This window comes from Tenrec ecaudatus, chromosome 3, assembly GCF_050624435.1.
Source record: "Tenrec ecaudatus isolate mTenEca1 chromosome 3, mTenEca1.hap1, whole genome shotgun sequence".
Classification (NCBI taxonomy): domain Eukaryota; kingdom Metazoa; phylum Chordata; class Mammalia; order Afrosoricida; family Tenrecidae; genus Tenrec; species Tenrec ecaudatus.
This window is the reverse complement of record NC_134532.1, coordinates 158,364,016-158,385,790: the sequence shown is the minus strand read 5'-3', so window position 1 is coordinate 158,385,790 and position 21,775 is coordinate 158,364,016. Positions and strand designations below refer to the sequence as shown.

At 38.4% G+C, this 21,775-nt stretch overlaps 1 pseudogene; it reads right to left on the bottom strand.

The window, feature by feature from the left end:
- Positions 1-494: 494 nt before the first annotated feature.
- LOC142442437 (acidic leucine-rich nuclear phosphoprotein 32 family member B-like) lies at positions 495-19,833 on the bottom strand (annotated as a pseudogene).
- Between the last annotated feature and the right edge of the window lie 1,942 nt (positions 19,834-21,775).

Genomic DNA, 21,775 nt, shown 5'->3' with positions numbered 1-21,775 from the left:
AAGGGACCTAAATATATATGAAAGTAAAGGTTACAGTTTCATTCCCAATTTTCTTTTAAACAGACCCAAGGTGTGATGGTTTTACTTATAAAGCTTCTTTGATGTACAGAAAGTGAAACTTCGGTTATACTCTCTGTGTAATTGGCAGCCACGAATGGTTCAGACTCCCATCACAGCTAACCGGGTAACAGAGATGTCTCACACAGGAACTCAGCAAAGCTTACAATTTAGGTGGGGTGAAGTTCCCAGGCTTGGTGATATATTTCCAAAAGGGACTACAGAGAGGAAGGAAGACAGAATCTCTTAGGAACTATTCTTTGGCTTTTTGGGTGGGCAGGTGTGCTGGGGTCTAAATAACAGCTTTTGTTTGTTTGTTTGTTTGTTTACAGCTACTAAATCCATATAAACAATCCAAACAATAGTGAACGGTTCTTTTTTGCAGATCATTGGGGCCCTAATCATCTCCTTCCTCATCTGTTTCTCTCTTCCTCTTTTCAACTTTCCCTCCTTTCTTCCCCCTCTACATCTTCAACCACTTCTTCACCAAAATATTTCTGCTCACTCTTTCCATCTTCCTCATCTTATTCTTCATTCCCCTCCTGTTCATCCACACTGTCCAGCTCAGCATGTAAGCCAGGGGTCTCCTGGTCCTCAGGGCTGCATCCTTGCAGGTATGTCAGCTGGGGCGAGAGCTTGAAGACACCCTCTCAGTAGTCATGCAAGGTGGTGACCTCAACGTGAAACAGACGGAGACTTTTCAGACACTGCAATTTTCCAATGGTTCCAAGGTACTGATACCATTCAGCTACTTTCCACTTGCCTTTACGTGTGCGTGGTTTCCAAGTTTCTCCACCAACATGGCGTGACCACCAAAGATTCTATTGCCACTGAGCTCAAGCTTTTTAAATTTCAGTAGTTTGGGGAAATTCAGAGCTGAAATCAAGCCTTCATTTATTACATTGAGGCACTATAAATTCACAAATTCAGCTGTCTGTTAAACCCATCATCTTTCCATCATTTGATATGCCGTTGTCCAGGACAAGTTCTGGATCCAGCCAAGGAAGCCACACAGGCCCCAAATTACCAGGCTTTCAAATGTTTCCCAGGTAGTACAACAGACTATTGTATATAATAAATCATGATCACTCTTTCATATGTGTATTGTGCTTACAAAGCTCTTTAAATCCATAAATTAGCAATTTATGTAAGATAATGTAAAGAGGCCCAGATTCATTAATTCATTTTCTATTCTAAGAATAGACAATGCCAGAAAAGAATAAGCTTTAATATGCACTCCACTGTTAACCTTCAATGTCCTTCAATACACAGCCTGAGACCATCTATGACTAAGGATCATTTCTGGTAGCTTATATTTGTTTTATCTCTTTTTATTTAAAGTAAACTTGAGAATATAGTTGCCTATATCATTTCTCACTGTCACTAAGTTAATTTTAACTCATAATGGCCCATACAGTGGTGTAAACTGCTCTTATGGATTTTTAGGGCATCAATCTTTAAGGGACGAGAAAGCCTAACTTTTTGCCTATGGAATAGTTGGTGGTTTCAAACTGCTGACCTTGCAATTAGGATCCCAATGTGTAATGCACCATGCCAAGCATTATGATCAGTGGAGAAAAGATTGACTTTATCAAAATGCTTCAAAGGCTGAACCAGTGAGATCCGATGAGGAAAAGCCCCTAGATGGACTGGGCTCTGCCTCAAACACACTTGTAACCTGAGGCTTTATCACTGAAATTCATGGTGTTAGGAGAAGAAAAAGACAGCTATACCAAGATTATTGGACTATCACTAGGTTGACAATCATTGATATATCGTCAATGCCCTATTTGCTGTATTAAGATAATAATATTCCGGCAAACCTTTGACTCACCTTCTCAGAGAAAAGTATTGTAAAATTTTCCCTGATAACCAAATCCCTTTGTTTTCATAAATAGCATCCAGACATAAAAGACTTGATTATGTACAAGCGAATAATTCAGGTATTGCAATATGGAGTTAGCCTACACTGGCCCCAAATCACTTACTCAACAGTGCTTTAAAAATTAGTACCAGGGGCTAATGAATAACAATATTAACAGAAAACCTTTATGCCCCAAGGAGATGATCAACTATAAATTAACAAGGAGGCTTTGAAAGGGACCCACAAGAGATTAAAAAAGCCCAGATCCAGGAATGGGTTTGGGGCTCACCCTAAATCCTAGTTCCAATTTAAGAACAATTAATTCTTACTTCAAGGCCTACTCAATACTCACTCTCAGGAAAGGAACACAGCAGACATGGGTGCTATGGCAAGTGTGTTGAAGAAATTAGATGGTGCATGGTTATCAGGTAAATCAGGACCTGGAGTCTGAAAGGCTTGTTTCCAAACAAGTTTGCATCTAAATGAGATGCCAACTAAATCCACAGGGAAGAAGTACATCAACATCAGTGATCAAAGGTTATAATCATAGAATCCAAATCGAAGAAGGGAATAGTGTCAGAGACTAAACTGTGAGAGTCTGGTTTGCAGAAGGCTAGATGACAGCGGGGCCCAAGATGCATTTGTGAGATCTGCATAAGAACCAATACTCCGGTGATTTCCCTGGATCCATAATAGAGGGATGGGAAGAAACTGGTTACCAAACAGAGTGCATTGGAGAGATGACAGTAGAAGGTTAATGGGATGAACCTGACTTGGAAATATAAACCCTTGTCACTTGATCCCACCTTGGTGCACTTTGACCTGATCTGGTTTTCAGCATGTTCTGAATTTTTCTTTTTTCACTTTTTACTTGTTCACAATGGGGTTTATCCCTGGTGTGTTTTGTCACTGGGCATGACCCTCTTGAATTTTTGTCATACTTTTTTTCTGTATGTGAAACCCAGGATTGGCGGGCAGTTTGAAACCCCCAGCAGGTCCCCAGGGGAAAGACTGGGCTTTCTACTCCAGTAAAGAGTTACCGTCTCAGAAGTTCACAGGGCAGTCACTATGGGTCAGCATTGACTCCGTGGCAGTGTGCTGTGAGCTTAGAACACCGGGACACCTCTAAATCAGAAGTCAGAAGTCAAAGGGAAGGCCTTATTTTTTGGCTCTCTCAAGTTTTCTACCTTTGACAACTTGCGTAGTTATCATTTTTCTATTGTATTTTCAGTAGAAAATCTTGGACTTTTCCTTCTCTGGCTTTTGCAGGTTTTACTTAAATACTATCAAATACATTGTGTTATTGTCAGAGGTAAATGTAGCATAAATCTCCTACATGTAGCATAAATCTCCTACATGTAGCATGAATCTCATAAAAGTATGCTTGGCCTCTGACGATTCTTTCAATATGTGCTATTGATTAGTTACTTGAAAGGTACTAACTGGAGAATTGTTGGAGAAAATGAAAATCACTCACTAGTTCATACGGATCTTCAAGGATTGAGAGAACAACCTTTAAAAAATAATATCACAAGTATATTCTTACTTTTACAATTATTTGCTAGACTCAACAGTTTTGAAAATACCATTACTGTTGGAGTTAAAAGAAATTAATGCAATTTTAATGAACATCAAGAATATCATTAGGAGTAGTGAGCTCTGCTTAAATGTAACAAGTTTAAGTTACTAAATACAACTAAATTAGAACCAGGTTTATTTCTTGTTGTTGTGGTATAAAACAATTTGCTAGAAAAGAGCTTCGCAGTGACTTAACAATGTACAGAAGAAAACAACATAACCAGTTCATGAAAGTTTGCCGAAAAAATATATACATAATCTTACTAAAATGTTTATTCAGTAAAGCTAGACAGGAAATGATTATATTAAATTTCCAGTAGAATATTAAAAATACAACCTAACATGTTGCCATCAAATAGATTGTACTTCATGAGTCCCCATAATTTTAAGTTTATTAAAATGACCACTTAAGAGGAAATCATGTGTATATATTTTAATATACATCTTTAGTGGACCCTTTATTACATGCTTCCAATATATTCCTAACTTATGTAGACCTACTAATATAGTAATGCTACTGGTCCATTTTCAGTGTCCTCAAGCTCATAGAATCTGTGCCCAATAAAACTAAACCAAATCCACTAGCACAGAGTCACTTATAACTCACAGTGACCCTCTCGTGTGTCTCTGAGGCTATAAATCTTCATGTTAGTGAATAATCTTATCTCTCTCCTACAGAATTGGTGGTGGTTTTCAGTCACTAGCTCTGTGGTTAGCAGTCCCATGCTTGCCCTACAGCACCACTGAGTTCCTTCCAATGGACTCTTGACTTGTGTAGCTTCATCTTCCCAACGTATCAATTGTTAACACATGAGCATCATTGCTCCTTGATGTTCACTCTACCGAAAGATTTTATTTTAATTGTTATTTGACTCTCCTTATGAGTACAAAGAATGAATAATGAAATAACACAATGAACTTAGATAAAATCATTCTTTACAGGAACCTTTCCTATTAAAATATTGCCTCTTGAAAGTAACATCTGATCTTGCGTTGCACTTTCAGTTCCCATTTTTATGTAAATAATATCTGACCTCTGGCACTTAATGTGTTATTAAAAATGCACACTTGGAAGCACATGTATTCACTAATTAGAGATACTCGGAGGCTTTGAAGAAACAGTAAAGGATAGAATTCATGACGGTTGTTTTCCACTTCTTGTTCTTGCTTAAATATTAAATTTTTTCCTATTCAACTAAAATGTTAATTTTTTAATTTTAAAAAAAGGCACTAGAGATGCCTTGTGAAAAAATTTAAAAACTAAAAACAGCAAATGATGTCAATTTGCTACATCATTTCTACAATTTCCTCAATTAATAGTGACCCTTTGTATAGGAGAACAGAACAAAACCTAGTTCTATACTCCTTCTGTATATAATAAAATGTATTAACCAATAAATATAAGAATGACTGTATTTCATATTCATAAATAACAAAGTAATAGCAATTTATTTAAATAATAGCTCTCATATACTCAAGGCATTCTGTAGAAGTTTCCATTTCCATTTTATTGTTAATTATTTTCTGCTCTAAAATCAATAAAGCATATCTCATTTTTCATATTAACTGAATATATTTGAACATATTCAATATTGACTAGTTAGGATTTCCCTATCATTTATACATGATGCTTGAGTTGCTGAAAAAATACACATTTCTCAGAACATTACAAGATATATTCATAAGCAGATCATGTATTTTTTACATGGATGCTTGAAACATTTTTGTTCTCATCTATAAAGTAAATCCAGAACTAATGTTGACAGAATTATTTATTTCATCATAATCATTCTCACATTTGGGTATGTTATGTGTGCGCATTACTGCTGGTTTTAAATATCTAAATTATTATTTTCTAGTAAAAATAAAGCACATTTTAGGTTTAAAAATGAAAGCCAAAGCACAACAGAGAAATATAAAATTTTGAGGAAAATTTCTACACAAATCTACCACCAATTGACATCTGATTTAATAATCTGTTATACATCTATCAAGACTCTCTTCTAATAACATTTGTGTGTTTGAGGTGACTGCAAAAGATTTATGGAAAGATGGAAATTTAAAACCACAGAAATCTGTCTATAGTGTTTTTGGGTCCTCAATGTGATCATAACAAACTCTGGATAGCACTAAGAAGAATGGGATTTCCGGGACACTGTACAGTGATCATCCAGAACCTGTACGTAGATCAAGAAGTACTAATTCTCACAGAGCAAGAGAATATTTCAGGTAAACACTAGGAAAGGTGTGTATCAGAACTGGATCCTTTTAACATACTTATTCAATCTCTCTACTGAGCAAATTGTCCAAGATGCTGGGCTGTACAAAGGAAGGAGATTAGGGCATCAGGATTGGAGGAAGGCTTAGTAACAACCTGTGATATACAGATGACACAATCATGCTGGCTGAATTCAGATATACTTAACGTAATCGCTGATGAAGATCAAGGGGTTCAGCCTTCAATGTGGGCTTCAATATGGATTACAATTCAATCTAAAGAACAGCAGAAAGCTCGCAGCTGGACCAATAGACAGAATCATGATAGAGAAAAGGTTGACATTGTCAAGAGCTCATCTTGCTTGGCTCTACACTCAATGCTCATGGAAGCAGCAGTCAAGGAGTGAACACATTACTGTCTTGGAAAGATTTGCTTTGTGAGACTGTTTTAAAGTGCTGATGAGTAAGAACACCACCTGGAGGACTAATGTGTGCCTTATCTGAGTCATGATATTTTCAATCACCTCCTATGCATGTAAACATGAAACATGGAACAAAAACGACTGCAGAGGAATCGATGCATTTGTATAGGGTGTTGATAAAGAATATCAAAATCCATTAGACTGCCAAAGCAACCCAAAAAAACCTGTCTTGGAAGAAGTTCAGACAAAATGCTCCGTGGAAAGAAGAATGATATGACCTCATCTCACCCACTTGGAACTGGTTTTCCGGAGATACCAAGTCCCTAGAAAAGGAGACCGTGTTTGGGAAAGTGGGAAAAGAGGAGTGCCCCGGATAAGGGGATCGACACAGGACGGCAGTAGTGGACTCAAGCCTAACAATCATGAGGTGGTACAGGACTGAACAATGTTTCATCCTTTTGTGCACAGGTTATTTGGTGGTCGTGATCATTCTGAACAGACTTGACAGGATCTAAGAGGAAAACAACCATATATGTTTTCCTTCTCACCCAAAAATATATGCTCAAATGTCCAAAATTGCTTTTTTTAATGTATTAAATCATTTTATTGGGGACTCTTACAGCTCCCCGCACAATCCAGACATTCATCCATGTGTCAAGCACATTTGCACATATGCTGTCGTCATCCTTTTCAAAGCATTTTCTTTCTACTTGAGCCTTGATAAATTACAGATTATAATTTTCATGTCTTACCTCGTCCTCTGTCTCCCTTCATCCACTTTTCTGTTTTCATTCCCCTGGGAGGAGGCTATAGGTTCATCCTTATGATCAATCCCCACTTTCTCCCTCAACCTTCCCCTTATCCTCCTGGTACCTGTATTCTCATTATTGGTCTTGAAAGGTTGATCTCTCCTGGATTCCTTGTGTTGTGGGCTCTTATCCGTATCAGTGTACATGTTCTGGTCTAGTCAGATTTGTAAGGAAAACTGAGATCATGATTGTGGCGGGGGTGGGGTGGGTGAGAGCGGAGGGGAAAGCATTAAAGAACTAGAGGAAAGTTGTATTTTTCATCAGTGCTATGCTGCACCCTGACTGGCTCATCTCTTCTTTATGATGCTTCTGTAAGAGGATGTCCAATTTTCTACAGATGGGCTTTGGATCTCCACTCCATGCCCTCCAGCCCTGTTCAAATTGGCATGGTTTTGTTCTGAGTCTTAGATGTCTGATACCTGATCCTATCGACACCTCATGATCACACAGGTTGGTGTGCTTCTTCCATGATACTTTGTTGCTTCTCAGCTAGATGGCCCCTTGTTGATCTTTAATCCTTTAAGACCCCAGATGCTAAGTCTTTTGATAGATGGGCACCATCAGCTTTCTTCGCCATATTTTCTTATGCACTTATTTTGTCTTCAGTTATTATATTGGGAAGGTGAGCATCACAGAATGCCAGATTATTATAACAAAGTGTTTTTGTGTTGAGGGAGGACTTGAGTTGAGGCCCAATGTCCATATTCTACCTTAATACTTAACATATAAGGGCCCCCAAATTATCAAATGGGCAGCAGATGCCCTCTTCAACAAAGGGTGCTGGAAAAAATGGATATCTACCTGCAGAAATACGAAGCAAGATCCTTACTTCACTCCAGGCACAAGTATAAACTCAAGGTAGATCAGAGACCCTGAGGTAAAACCCCAAACTATTAGAGCCACTAATGAGGGGATTGGGACAAACCTGAGAAATTTGGCACAGGGAATACATAGTTTAAAAGAAATAGGGAAGGACACAAATACAGAGGAGTCACACATTGACATGTGGGATATACTGAAGATAAGACACCTGTGGACATCTAAAAATATTCATCAAGAGAGTAAGGAGCTCCCCCAGCCTGGAAAAACATCTTTAGCAATGACACATCAGACAAAAGTCTTAGTATAAAATATTCAATACTTTGCTAGCTTATAATTAGAAAAAAACGAATGACCCACTAAGGAGGTGGGAACAGGACCTGAACAGAAGTTTCACAAGGGCAGAGCCCCGAATGGCCATAGAACATAATTTCTTAAAATGTCTTTGTTTAAACTTAATGCTATATTGTAGATACTGTCTAGTCCAATGTGAGTTGTTTCACCATTGAAAATATAACCGTATTGCTTTGTATTATGTATATATTTAACCAAATCCTTTCAAACTAACATTTTCGTTGATGTTAGTTTCTTCTGAAATAAATGATACAGGAAAAATGTTTTGCACAACGTTACTGTTTCCAATTTTTTTCCTTTAGATAAATCTCCAGGGCTGAATTTGCTCAGTCAAAGAGTAGGTTTGTTTTAAAAATCTAGGAATATTGTCCTTCAGTAAGGTCAAACAAATTTCCATACTGACCAATAGGTGATAAGAATGCCTATCTACTAATATTCTTACCCATGTAAGTGGTCTAAGTGCCAATTTGGAGAATTTAAATCATTATCTAACTTACATTTTATATTAGTGATGATTGCAAATGTATTTTAATGCATTCATGAAGAATACAGATTTTTAAGGATTTTTAAAAAAACACTTTTTTATTTCCACAAATATGGCCTAATTGTCCTAGTTTTCTTTCTCTCAAAATTGTTTGTTGTAGCAGGTGTCATTGTTCGAACGGATAAATTTTTTATGAATGGCTAAATTAACTTTCACATTTAAAATACAAAAGAATATGTTCATGGGTGAATTTGTCATCGTCCTTGACGATGTTATCTTGTATTCAAAGTCCAAAAGAGCTCTCTTTTTCAAACAAGAGAGCCTTAAATTACAGCATTTTAAACCAAGGAGAATCTGTTCACCAGCTTTTATTATAACTGAGGTATAAATGAGGTCTTCTACTAGCCTCTCTCCAGGGTGCACAGGACCCACTACCCTTCCGAATGCCTTTTCTAAATGCCTTCCATTCACAAGATGTCTTGCATGCAATTACAGATTGGGCACAGGAGCCTCCTCAAGACCCTCCCTACAGAGAATGTATAAATGCATTGTGGTTTTGTTTTTTTTACAGAACAATGTGCCTGTTACTGAAGTTAGTGAATCATTATTTCTAGTTTATTATGTCCAGGCAGAATTTTTATTTCTTAAATAGAAGATTAAATAATCATCATCATATTTCCAAACCTTAAATGATTTAAACTAGAGGAGGAGAAAGGTATAAGGTATTTCCTATATATAAGAAGGTGAATATTCTCACCTAAGGAAGGGTTTAAAAAAAACAGCAATCAGAATTTTAAATTGATTCCTTAAAGTTTTAGAACAATATTAACAAAATATGTCTCGTTAAATTTTAAAGGAACTTAATTTAGAAAGGATTATTAAGAAAATGGAATAATTTATATTTATTAACTCATTTGTGCAGAGGCAAACCTTGATTATAAAAAACAGCATGAGCTAAAGAAGAATGTATTGCAATCATTGTAGTGCAGGGACATTTTAATATGGAGCTTCTTTCTACCCAAGTCTCTGTCACTCCTCCACATGATTGGGTGGGACTATGTAGACAGGTCCTGGGCAACACTAATAGAGGGGATCGTTCAGTTTCCATGACCACCACCACCCCCTCCATCCTGCCCCGCCACTGCCACCACCCCACACCTGGAATTGTCCTTGAAAGAGAGAAACCGTCAGGACCTCGGGAAAGCAAGAACCCTCTGTGGAGTGGTCGCAGACTGCTGAGACTGTGGCTCAGAGACCAAGAAGGAGCAGTGCCAAGACCAGAGGGACACTCTCCTCAACCCGCTGGGGGCGATGGCGAGAGAGACAGGCAAGCAAGCTGACTAGTCCAGGAAGGCACAGGCCAGTGGACCATGTGTCTGAGAGGCTGAGACTTGGGAGAGAGACGTGGCCGCTGGCCGAGGAGCCGTGTTTCTGTGCGGCTGTTGCAATGAACTACCGAAGCCAGCGGAGATCTAGAGTGCCCTGGTCAGTACAGCGGGGGTCGGAATAAGGATGCACCTGCGAGGCCTGTCCAACGCTTGCCTCCTGGCCACAGGGAGCTTTCATGGCAGAGGGAAGCTGGAGGAGGTCACAGATAGCCATCTGCTGCTGTTTCCTGCAATCATAATCACTCAACTTATTGACATAAAAATGTAGTATTTGGGTAGTATTGTTATGCAAATAAGAAACCTCACACCCTTTGAATAAGCCTTGCACAATAAGATATATGATTGACAAATGTGTGATTATGGCATAAAAATATATTTTTTAATAAATGCTGAAGAGAAGAACAATAAAAATCAATGCAGAACATGACTTTTTGTCTTATCAGTCTTCCTATACTGTCGGATGTTTGCAAATATATCCAAGTATTGCTGTGATAAAAATAATTCAGGACCAGTGGTGAGAGTGCCAATACTTGGAGGGTAGAGGGAGGGTGGGGTAGAAAGTGGAAACCAATTACAAGAATCTACATATAACCTCCCTTCTGGGGGATGGACAACAGAGAAGTGGGTGAAGGGAGACGTCAGACAGTGTAAGATATAACAAAATACTAATAATTTATAAATTATCAAGGGTTCATGAGGGAGGGGAACACAGGGAGGAAGGGGGAAAATGAGGAGCTGATATCAAGGGCTCAAGGAGAAAGCAAATGTTTTGAGAATTATGATGGCAACAAATGTACAAATGTGCTTGACACACAAATGGATGGATGGGTTATGATAAGAATTGTATGAGCCCCCATTAAAATTATTTAAAATAATAATAAAAGAAAAAATTAATTTGAAAAATATGAAATATATTTTAAATTGGGAGATTTCAAATGTATATCAATACTGAATATACCAAGTTTGCTGAAGAAAATAATCTGCTGATATATGAATATAGTTAACAGAACTTTTAAATATGTTGAAAATTAATGTTTTCTGATTTTTTTCTGTCACTCTTAAAGCCCCAATTTCCACAATAGGCAGTTAACTAGGTTTTGGGGTTTTTTTTGGGGGGGTGATTTTTTTAAAATCTTAAGTTTGAAGGTTATATGGCTTTAAACCTGTAGAAAAACTAATCATAAAAGAGATGACATGGCTTCAGAAGAATGTTACAAAAAATCCAACCATCAAATCAGCTTTGGTTCCTTTGGCATCAGCAGCTAGCATCTAATATTACCTTTCCTTTCTAGATTAACTGCCTTTAAAAATGTATTTAATTAATGCTAGTTTACTCTTATTTGCTATCGCATTAACCCTTATAATTTGACATTTAAAAAGAGAAGTTCTTTACAACGCTGGAGAGCAAAAAAGTTGTTTTCCAAAGGAGAAAATGATATGCATTAGACTTTGGATCAATTATCTCTTCAGTTTGCAAATTAAAAGTCAAGCAAGCAAAGAAAAATAACCAAAGAAGAGAACACAACAAATATATATGACATTTTTAATGCTAAGAAGAAAGAATATATTTCTTCTTTATTTCATTGTATTGAGAATGTGCAGAGCCTACACACACCAGTTCAACAACCACTACCGTTTAGTGACAGGGACGACACTTGGAATTGTTTACATACTTCTCTGAGTTGTTCCTCCTCCATCTTTCCAATTACTGGCTTCAATTTCATGCCATAGAGATAGTTCTTTAAAAAGCATAATGTTCTACAATGAAACATACAACCTTCCTCTAGTTCCTAAATTATTCCACCCCCTCTAACCCCACCCAACTATCATGATCCCAATTCTACCTTACAAATCTGGCAAGACCGGAGGATGTACACTGGTACAGATAGGAACTGGAAACACAGGGAATCCAGGCAGGATGATCCCTTCAGGACCAGTGGTGTGAATGGCAATACTTGGAGGGTGGGTTGAAAAGGGGGAACTGATTACAAGGATCTACATGTGACCTCCTCCCTGGGGGATGGACAATAGAAAGTGGGTAAAGGGAGACATCTGGCAGGGCAAGATATGACAAAATAATAATTTATAAATTATCAAGGGTTCATGAGGGAGGGGAGAGTGGAGAGGGAAGGGACAATGAGGAGCTGATGCCAGGGGCTTAGGTAGAGAGAAAATCTTTTCAGAATGATGAGGACGATGAATGTACAAATGTGCTTTACACAATTGATGCATGTATGGATTGTGATAAGAGTTTTATGAGCTCGTTATAAAATGATTTTTTAAAAGCATAATGCTCAAGTCAGACTTTTCTTGTTGTTTTTTTAAATTAGTTACTCTAGACTATTGGTTTTGAAAAGATGCCAATTGCTATCTTTGGTCTAGGATAAAGATACAGCAATAATTTCAGGAATTCATCCAACTTTCATGGTTCCAGGATATCTGGAGTCCATGAAAATTTAAAATTATTTCCTTTGTTTCGCCCATTTTTGACCAGGATTCCTCTATGGTGTATTTGATCAAAATGTTCAGTAGTGGAAGTCATGCTCCATGTAATCCTCCTGGTCTGATGACAAAGGAGACATTTGTTCCTGGAAGCAACTAACCAAGCCTTCTGTATGCTTCTTTGTCCCTGACCTTACTGCCTTTGTTTGACAAGGGAAATCGAGGTCAATTGTTGATCTTTCTTTGGTCAGCCGCCAACGTTTGAGACTTCAGGCACTAGAAAGCTAACTAGAAGGTTACCTTTTAATAATCATGTATGTATTGTTATAACAAAAAATTATCAAGGAGCTAGGAGTAGGAAATGTGTCTAGAACGTGAACTTCATAGAAACTACTTAATCTTGTGTTGGAATTTAAATGTGGTAAAGTGTCAACATAAAATGTCACATCATGGCATGAAATATAAGCCCCTGACTGCAATAATGTGTGCGAGGGGGTACCCCCCCCAAAAAAAATACAAAAAAGCTCTCCTGGACAGAGCTTTCATGATGTGCATTTTTCCCACTAGGCAAAAATCTAGCAACTCCCTCTGAGTTAGTGCACCCAGTTGATGTCACCTGGCAAAGTTCTCTGGTCAACATGAATTTTTAAATATAAGCAGTGCGATTCAAACCTCTTTGTGTGTGTGTGTGGTGGCCGATTTAAAAGAACAGTGTGTGACTGAAATGTTTCCTACTTGAGGAAAATGCTGCAGAAACTGCTGTGCTGTTGAACACAGCGTACAACGACAGTTCTGTGGGGGAAAACCTAAGTGTAAGAGTAGATTTCTCGTTTCAAAAAAGGTGAAATGTTGATTGACGACAAGCCTCGTTCTGGGCATCCATCAGCTTCCTGAATGCACAAAAATGTTGACAAAATTCTTGCACTTGTGCTTGAAGACCAGGGAATGAGACATGGTGCTATTCTTACCCCCGTGAAAACAAACTTCAATCAACCCAGCGGAAAAGCCATTGTTGCCTCACCCAAAAGATGCTCATCAAGTGGAAACAACGATGAAGACGATGCTCTGCTCACACTGCCATCTCACTGCAACAGTTTGGGCCCCAAACTGCACGCTTCTCTTGCTCCACGTACCTTGCTCACCTTACCTCGCTCCAGGAGACTTCTTTTTGTTTCCACAAATGCAGAGCTACATGAAAGGACAGTGATTTGATGACATAGAAGAGGTGAAGATAAAAACTGAGGGAGGTGCTGTCAGCCATCCAAACCAATTTGAGTTTCAAAAATGTTTCCAAGAATGGAAAGGCAGATTTGGCAAATGTATTTGGTGTAATGGAGAGTGCTTTGAAGGTGATTAGGTTGTTTTGTAAAAATAATTTAAATACACAGCTTTGAAAAAAATTCCTCATTTTGGTGGGGTACCCCCTCACTTATTTACTGTTCAGCCCTTGATTGTAAATACTATGAGTGGGATACGTATTATATTATAATTATACTATAATTTCTATCACATACTCTTCTAAGGGAAAACATGAATATAAAAAAACTAGAAACCATTCTAAATACTCTTTTATTATATTTTTACTCATTGTTTTCTATTTTCAAAAACTCAAATACACATCATGTTTGAAAAGTGCACATATGTGCTTATATTCATTGATGTTTGAAAAGAGATCTCATATAAATTTAAGCAAAATATTGTAGTATGGAAAATTTTAAATCCAAGAGGGTCTATTTATTTATAAACAGTGAAATACTTACCAGAGAGAAGTAAAGAATGCCCCAGTGAAAATGCATGTCAGACAGAACAATGGGAAGAGGCAAGAGGTTGAAAAATTTAACTGTTTAAAAATTTTAGAGTACAAAATATACATGCAATTATGACAGTATTGGCCTCTGTTCATGTCATCACAGGCTTTATTTAACAGAAATCAGGATTCTGTTTTAGAAAGTACATAGAAACTAAGATATTAAGCTGGCGAAATCATCTGATTTATCTTTGAGTAAAATCTCTATTATGGTAATATTAAGTCAGGCTTAAAATTTTGCTTATATACAGGATCATTATTTTTTCATATTGAAAAATATTATAATTATGTTGCAGTACTAGAAATTCAAAATTATTTTTATAGAGGGTGGGCTAAAATCACAAAGCCATTTATAGTAGCATATGGATTGATGCAGACTATAACTCTTGATAATGGTTTTCTGTTTGGCTCAAATGGCCCAAGTTTATTCCAACGGTACTGGGTCACACTTGGGGGAGCTATGATATTATATCAGTTGAAGGCGTTTGGGGAAGGCATACATAACTAAACTAAGGTAGTGGTAAAAATAATGAAGGAGAGGTAAACTGAGACAGCCCACCAGATTCCTAGCTTTCCTATTGACCCAGGTCTGCATGGGCTTCCTAAGATAGGGAATTTTCACTTCTGAATGTTCTTAGAAGCCTGGTTAGTTTCCAGCTTCACTAATCAAAATGATAGTAACCGGAAGGGGAACATTTTTAGGGGCTATTGATGAGGTTAATTTGTAAACTGCTCTTTTAAGTTATGAACTAACCAAATGAATATGTTCAGACACCGTATTATAATTCCTACTATCCTACTATTCTAAATCCTAGTAATTATAAGAGTTTTTGCTATTTCTCAGTCTAAAGAGATAGAACAAAATCTGTATAACAAATAGAAAAGATGTCAAAGCTTGAATCCTATAGAATCATATCTAACACCGCTACAAATTTTATGTAAATCTCAGGCTTTTTCAAGATAATTTCTGTCTCGTTTTTTTAAGATGATGACCTGCAATTCAAACATCCTTCTCATGTACTCGAGAGAAATTTTGTGTTATTTTAGAGTGCAAAAGGTTTTGAATTTTTTTATTATTCTTTTAATCCAGTGCATTTTACTTTCTCACTGTATTGTGTAGCTTTAATGAGAATTTCAGGATAATCTTTCTAAATCCCTAGTATCTTTTCTACTTTTATCTCTCAAGATGAGTCAAAAGGAACATCTAACCATTGCTATTTACATTGATATGTAAATTTGGTCATGCATATTTTATAGAGACATGTAAATGATTCCACTGAAGCAGATTCACCTGTTTATCCCTTGGACGGATGTGTGTACCCCGCTTAATAGCACAACATCTGAAGACACCTGCTTAGCATAAGCACCTTATTAAAATGCCATGAGTAGAATATCTATGTGAAAAAAAATTTATACTGTTAATAATCCTGATGGGGAAACAATGGAACACCGATATGGGCCTTTTCACTGGAAAGCTGTCTAGGCATTTTCAGCTGTGTGAATTAATACAAAGGGCCCAATGGCTCTGGCAAGGTCAATGCCCACTGAAAGAGGTCACATTACAGGAATAAAGGAGACTTAAGGAGCTCTTTTTCATTAGAAAAGAAAAACCATGGGAGAAAACAAACCAAAACAAAACAGTAGATTTTTCAGTTGGGAGCTACCTGAATTTTAGGTAGCTAATAGAAATAATAAAATTAAGACAGCCCTCAGGCAAATATTTTCTTTTTCTTCACTACAAACCTTTGAGACTTATCTCACTGGATACTGCCCAGCAAAGAATTAGAGAAAACAAAGCATGAACTAATTTTTACATAAAATTTGATCATCTTCTGTGCATTGACTAGCAATAAGTTTAATTGGACCTTCAATTAATCTTTTCAAAATTGGGGCTTTTCAAAAAAGTTATGATGGCTAGACTAGCATGGGATTTTTAAATAGTCTTAAGCATTGATATAGGTCTAAAAGTGTAAAAGTCCTGTTTATTTTATCTATGAGCATTGAAAATATTCACTAGAATTGAGTTTTGCTATTTTTAACTTCAAATATAAAATCAATGGGTAATATATTTTCCTTTCAATGTGTATATAAATAGATATGTTTAAAGAAATCTCCGGCTGAGCAATTTATTTCCTTTTTGTAGTATATTTAGAATAGACCATTGAAACATTGTTTTGTTAATTATATATGCACAGACATTTAATATCCAGAGCTTAGTGTTTTTAAATGTCTTTGCTATGTTTCATGAGTGAACCTCTATGGGTTTCCAGTGTTGGAAAATAAAAAAAACAAACATGTGAAAGGTTTTTAAACGAGTGGAGATTTCTGGTTCCCTTTCAAAGAAACAGTGAATGCTGTTAACACTTGAAGTTCTCCAATTCTGTAAGAGTGAGTGCCTTTCTCTGTATTTGACTGATCTGTTTTCAGCACTGTACAGATAGAAATTAACTTGTGGGAAACTGGTGGTGATATAAATTTTCTTGGTTCACAGACATGCAAATCATTTATGTCTTCTGGAGATGTGCATGATTCTCCCTAAGAAATCACTGCAAGGATTGTTATTTTATTTCTTTGGGGATATTGAGCAGTTTTGCATATATAAGATATTTTATTTCAGGATTTCTGGATATATATTTTTCCAGGGGGGCTGACTCTGAGCCTCATGGTCAGCAGTTCAAACTTACAACAGCTCGACAGGAGAAACACTCGGCTATTTCCATAAACAACGAGCCTTGGAAACCCACAGGGAATTGCTATGAGGGGCGTTGACTCAATGGCAGTGAGCATGTTTTATTTGATGTTCAGGTTCTCTTGAAACAGTTTTAGTACGTTAGTGATTTTATCAGTCACTGAACAAAATAAACTATTTAGTGTAATTACTTTGCTTTTATATGCGAGTCAACATTTATATCGTTTCCTTTTTGAAATTATTTAGCCCTTTTTGATAAGAAACTTTTATCCTTGGACATAATTTATCTTCTAATGTTCATTTATTAAGGTCTATGTGAGATTAGGCTACGCTTATTAAAGCATTTAAAGAGCCATGAATATTTCCAAGTTGACATAAAACTTTTATGCTAATAAAACATTTTTCTTTGAAAACGATGGATTTCATAAGTCAAATTGTTCTTTAAACAAGATAGAAGAGCTGTGATTGTGTAGTGGTTATGAGTTCAAGGTCAGCAGTAGGAAGTTGCCAGCTGTTCTTTGGGAGAAAGACAGGGCATTCTACGCCATAAGTACTTAGTCTTGGAAATCCACAGGGCGGTTCTACCCTGTCCAATAGCGTCATTATGAACATTGACCCATTGGCAGTGAGTTTAAACCAGCTAGGTAATTCATTTTGGCAAATAACACAAATATGATTTTGAAAAATAAAAAAGCTATTGATCAAATACTATATATATCATTTTTATGTTCAGAAAATTTTAAACCGACTTTCTGCTGCATTAATTAAATGTCTGTATGTTTTTGTTTTTTGTTTCCATGCCATGTAATTATTTATATTTGCTCTGGTGATTTGTGGCTCTTGTGGCTGTTACAGGCAATTGAGTCAACTCATACTACAGTGACTGTATGTACAACAGAGTAATACACTGTCCTGTTCATTACCATCCTTGTAATTCTCATGTTTGAGCCAATTGTTGCAGCCCTGGTGTCCATCCAATTTGTTGAGAGTCTTCCTTTTTCTATGCTGACTCTCCACCAAGCATGGTGTCCTTTCCCAGTGTCAAGTCTCTTCTGAAAACATGTCCAACGTATGTCAGATGAAATCGTGCCATCCTCTATTTTACATTGTATTTTGTCTCTGATGAGTAGACCTCTTTATTTTTTTTTGTATAAGAAAGAGCTTTTTATAAAGAGTAATCATATATTAAGAAAACATCCCAGCCAAGATCAAGTACAAAAATCCAATATTAGCCCATATGTCCAATATCGTCTATAAATTCATCTTCAGACTCACAAAGCCATGCAATGATGCTGATTGCAGGAAGATCACAGCCGGTGAGTGGAAAGTCTTGTGGATCCAATGATGGTGGAAGCACCTCAGCACTGGCAGGGGTCTCCACGTGGCTCCTCAAACTGCAGGGCTCTGGCTCCATCACTAGAGCTCCACATGTCTTGTCAACAGGAATGTGTAGCAGAGGGTGGGTCTGGCCTCCAGTGAGCTATTTATCTTCACAGCACCTCCAAATGAGGTCATCAACCTGAGGTCTGATTGGCAGGCTAAACTCCACCCCTTCACTCTCAATAGTCTCAAGTTGACACCAGATTATTTAACTACCACACATGCACACGCATTTATTCATAGATGGCTTCCTATGCACCTATATGCATGTCACCACAGACATATTTAAAATGAACTCTGTGAATTGTGTGGGTTAGAGATTAGCTTTATATTCAACAGTTCACACCCACACACAGTGTTGGTTGTCATTGTTATCACAAATGTCTGTGACTTATAACATTTACCAAAATTGCCTTCTTCCTTGAGTACTTCTTCATGTCTTTATGCCCTGGGGCAAGCTGTGCTGGCTTTGCCCATGTTTGGTATTGCCTTTGCCATCACCACAAACCACACATCTGCTCTCCACGTGGTGCTGTGGGTCCCAAAGGACACTGAACCAACGGGGGGGAAGAAGGAAGAACTGCAAATGCAAAGGACCAAGAAAGGCCAGGCCATGGAGGTCCAAACCCTGCCACATCATAGTCAACCCAGATCCATGCTACAGTTGTGACTCAGAACAGCACGCTGCCTGGTATCCGAGCCACACTCTGTGTCCGGCCATGTTCTGCTGTCAGTATGCCTGACACGATGGCTCTGGTGCTCACAAGGTTTCGAGTGACTAATCATTCAGAAAGTGTACAGCTATTCCTTCCTGGTAGTCTGTTTCAGTCCGGGTGCACCGCTGAAACCTGCTCACTTTGGGTGATCCTGTCCGTATTTGAAATACCGGTGACATAGTTCCCAGCAACACACAAGCCACCACGGTGGCTGCTGGACTTGAACCACCAGCCTTGTGGTTAGTAGTCAGGTTAGTGCCTAACACCCAGCACCAGAAGGGCCCCTGGGCGGGGGGGAGGTTAACACCCAGCACCAGAAGGGCCCCTGGGCGGCGGGGAGGTTAACACCCAGCACCAGAAGGGGCCCTGCGGGGGGAGGTTAACACCCAGCACCAGAAGGGCCCCCGGGGCGGGGGGAGGGAGGTTCATCTTAGAACCTCGGGGGACGCGTGAGTTTGGGCCCAGCCGGGGTCACTGTGGTTGGTCAGCCTGCAGACCAGCGGCCACTGCCTCGTCTGCCATCATCATCTTCAGACGGTGCCCATCTGTGTCCCTGGCCAGAGAAGCGCAGGGCCATGGAGGCTCGCGCTGGAGGCATGAGACCTTGGGGGCCTTGTCGCCTTCGGGAGGGTGGCCCGGCACACCCGCGGGACGGGCTATTTTCCGGGCGTCCCTGAGCTTCCCATCCTGGCCGAGCATGCCACTCAAACCGTTTCCGCCACCTTTCCCCGGGCTATGTGGAGACCTCTTTAATTTTAAAGTATTATATATGTTTCTTCCATCTTCTTCGCCGTTCATAAGACACATGGCATGTATTGTTGATATAAAAATTATAGTTAGAAAATTGAGAATAATTTCAGGAAGCTTAAATTCACAAGGCAGATTTGATGCAAAAATCGTCAACCTATGAGTTATAAATATGTTAATTTGTACAATTGCTTTAATTTTCCAGGAAAGAGGAAGAAATGTATGATTCAAAAGATAACAGTAATGCAAAAACCTCGAGAAAGCAAAAAGTAACGGGCTCAGAATACTGGGAAGGGATCATATTTGGAGTCAAAAATGAACACATTGAATTGACTCAAAAGAAACATATAATTTGGTAGTGATAATAGGATAGTTACAAAAATCATATCTGGTTACTCTGAAGAGCATTTGCTAAGACTGTGGAATTATACATCACAGTTTAAATAGCAAAGGCTGCAGTCTACAATGGAAACCCTAACTCTCCCCTGAATGTTAGCATAGGTTTGCACGTTATTTGAGTTCTTTTTTATTTCACCAATGCTGTGGGTCATTAATAGCAGTGTGCTTGTGCTTAGAAACAAGCCTGAGACAAACCAAGGGAGAGGCAGATCCTCCTCAGAAAAGACATGGCTGAAAGCAGATTGTACCTCCGGGGGAAATTCGCCTAAATTTACACAAAGAATGTAGCTACAAATGATCTAATTTAAGTTGAACATTGGGATCTTGGTGACTCTGATTCAAGTTTACATGATCATCAGTCACAGGCCCACATCAGACAGCCTCTCATGTTCATTCATTTCACTGCCAATGCGTCAAGGCTGACTCATAGCAACCCCGTGGGTTTCTGCAACTGTAACTGTTTATGGTAGTAAGCCGTCTTCCTCCACAGAGCTACTTACTGGTGGTTTCAAACTGCCGAGCAGTGCTTAGCCAATACTCCCCAGGGACCCTCATCACACAGCCAGGTAAGGAAAGCATCAGAAATGGTATCATCCTTTTTTTTTTAACCTATAGTTATATATGCGTTCCAATCACAATCCTTTGCCTGCTTCTGTTTTTCTACCTAGGGCAGTGATGTACAGATGTTTCCCAATCATGATCTTGTTATGATTTCTTTTCTGTTTTAGGGGGAAAAAGACTCGATCTCAAGCATAATTTAAGGAGAACATTGATTAATTGTCAAAAGAGATACAAATGACACAAAGACATAGACTACCATTCAGATGAGTGAGGCCAGGAGCAAAAGTTCCAAATGCCTTCTAAGGATTCACAGGTTTCTAAGGATACTCAAGGAAGGCAGAAACAAAGGGAACTGTCATAAATTAATGAGCAGTGGCTTATCAGGGCATCCCAGCTCTAGGTGGGGTGACTGAAGCAGGAAAAAGATTATGGTTGGGACACATACATTGTTAGAGAGAAAGGCTTACAAGATTGGTCAAGGGCCTTCTGACCAAGGCAATCTGGGAATGACTAATAAGGCATGATCCACGACTCTGTGACTCATTGTGCTATCTCCAGCTAGGTGACTGCTATCAAGGATAAACCAAGGATAGCCCCTAAGGGAGATAGCCCCTTCCTGGGCTTCTCAGAAAGGCTTGGAGGTAATCTACTTTCCAAAGCACTCTGCCTTGGGATAAGATTATCCTTGGTTAATAATCAGAAATAATTCAATGAAGGAGTAATCTATAGGAAATCTGCAAAAGTATTAGGGTCTATTTCTGCCATTCATGGACTTTTGCAAACCAGAATGCTTAGAATTTAAGTTCTAATACACTTATAAGAATCCACAAGTCATATGACCTTGAGTCAGTGGGCTCGAGTGGCCTGTGCACTGTATCCTGCTTAAGACTTAATCTTTGAGGCAAGGATGGTGAGACTTCATCTCACGTATTTTGGACATGTTGTTAGGGGAGACCAGTCCCTGAAGAAGGACATTATGCTTGGTAGAGAAGAGACAGCAAAAAAGAGGAAGGCCCTCAATGAGAGGTATTGAGACAGTGAC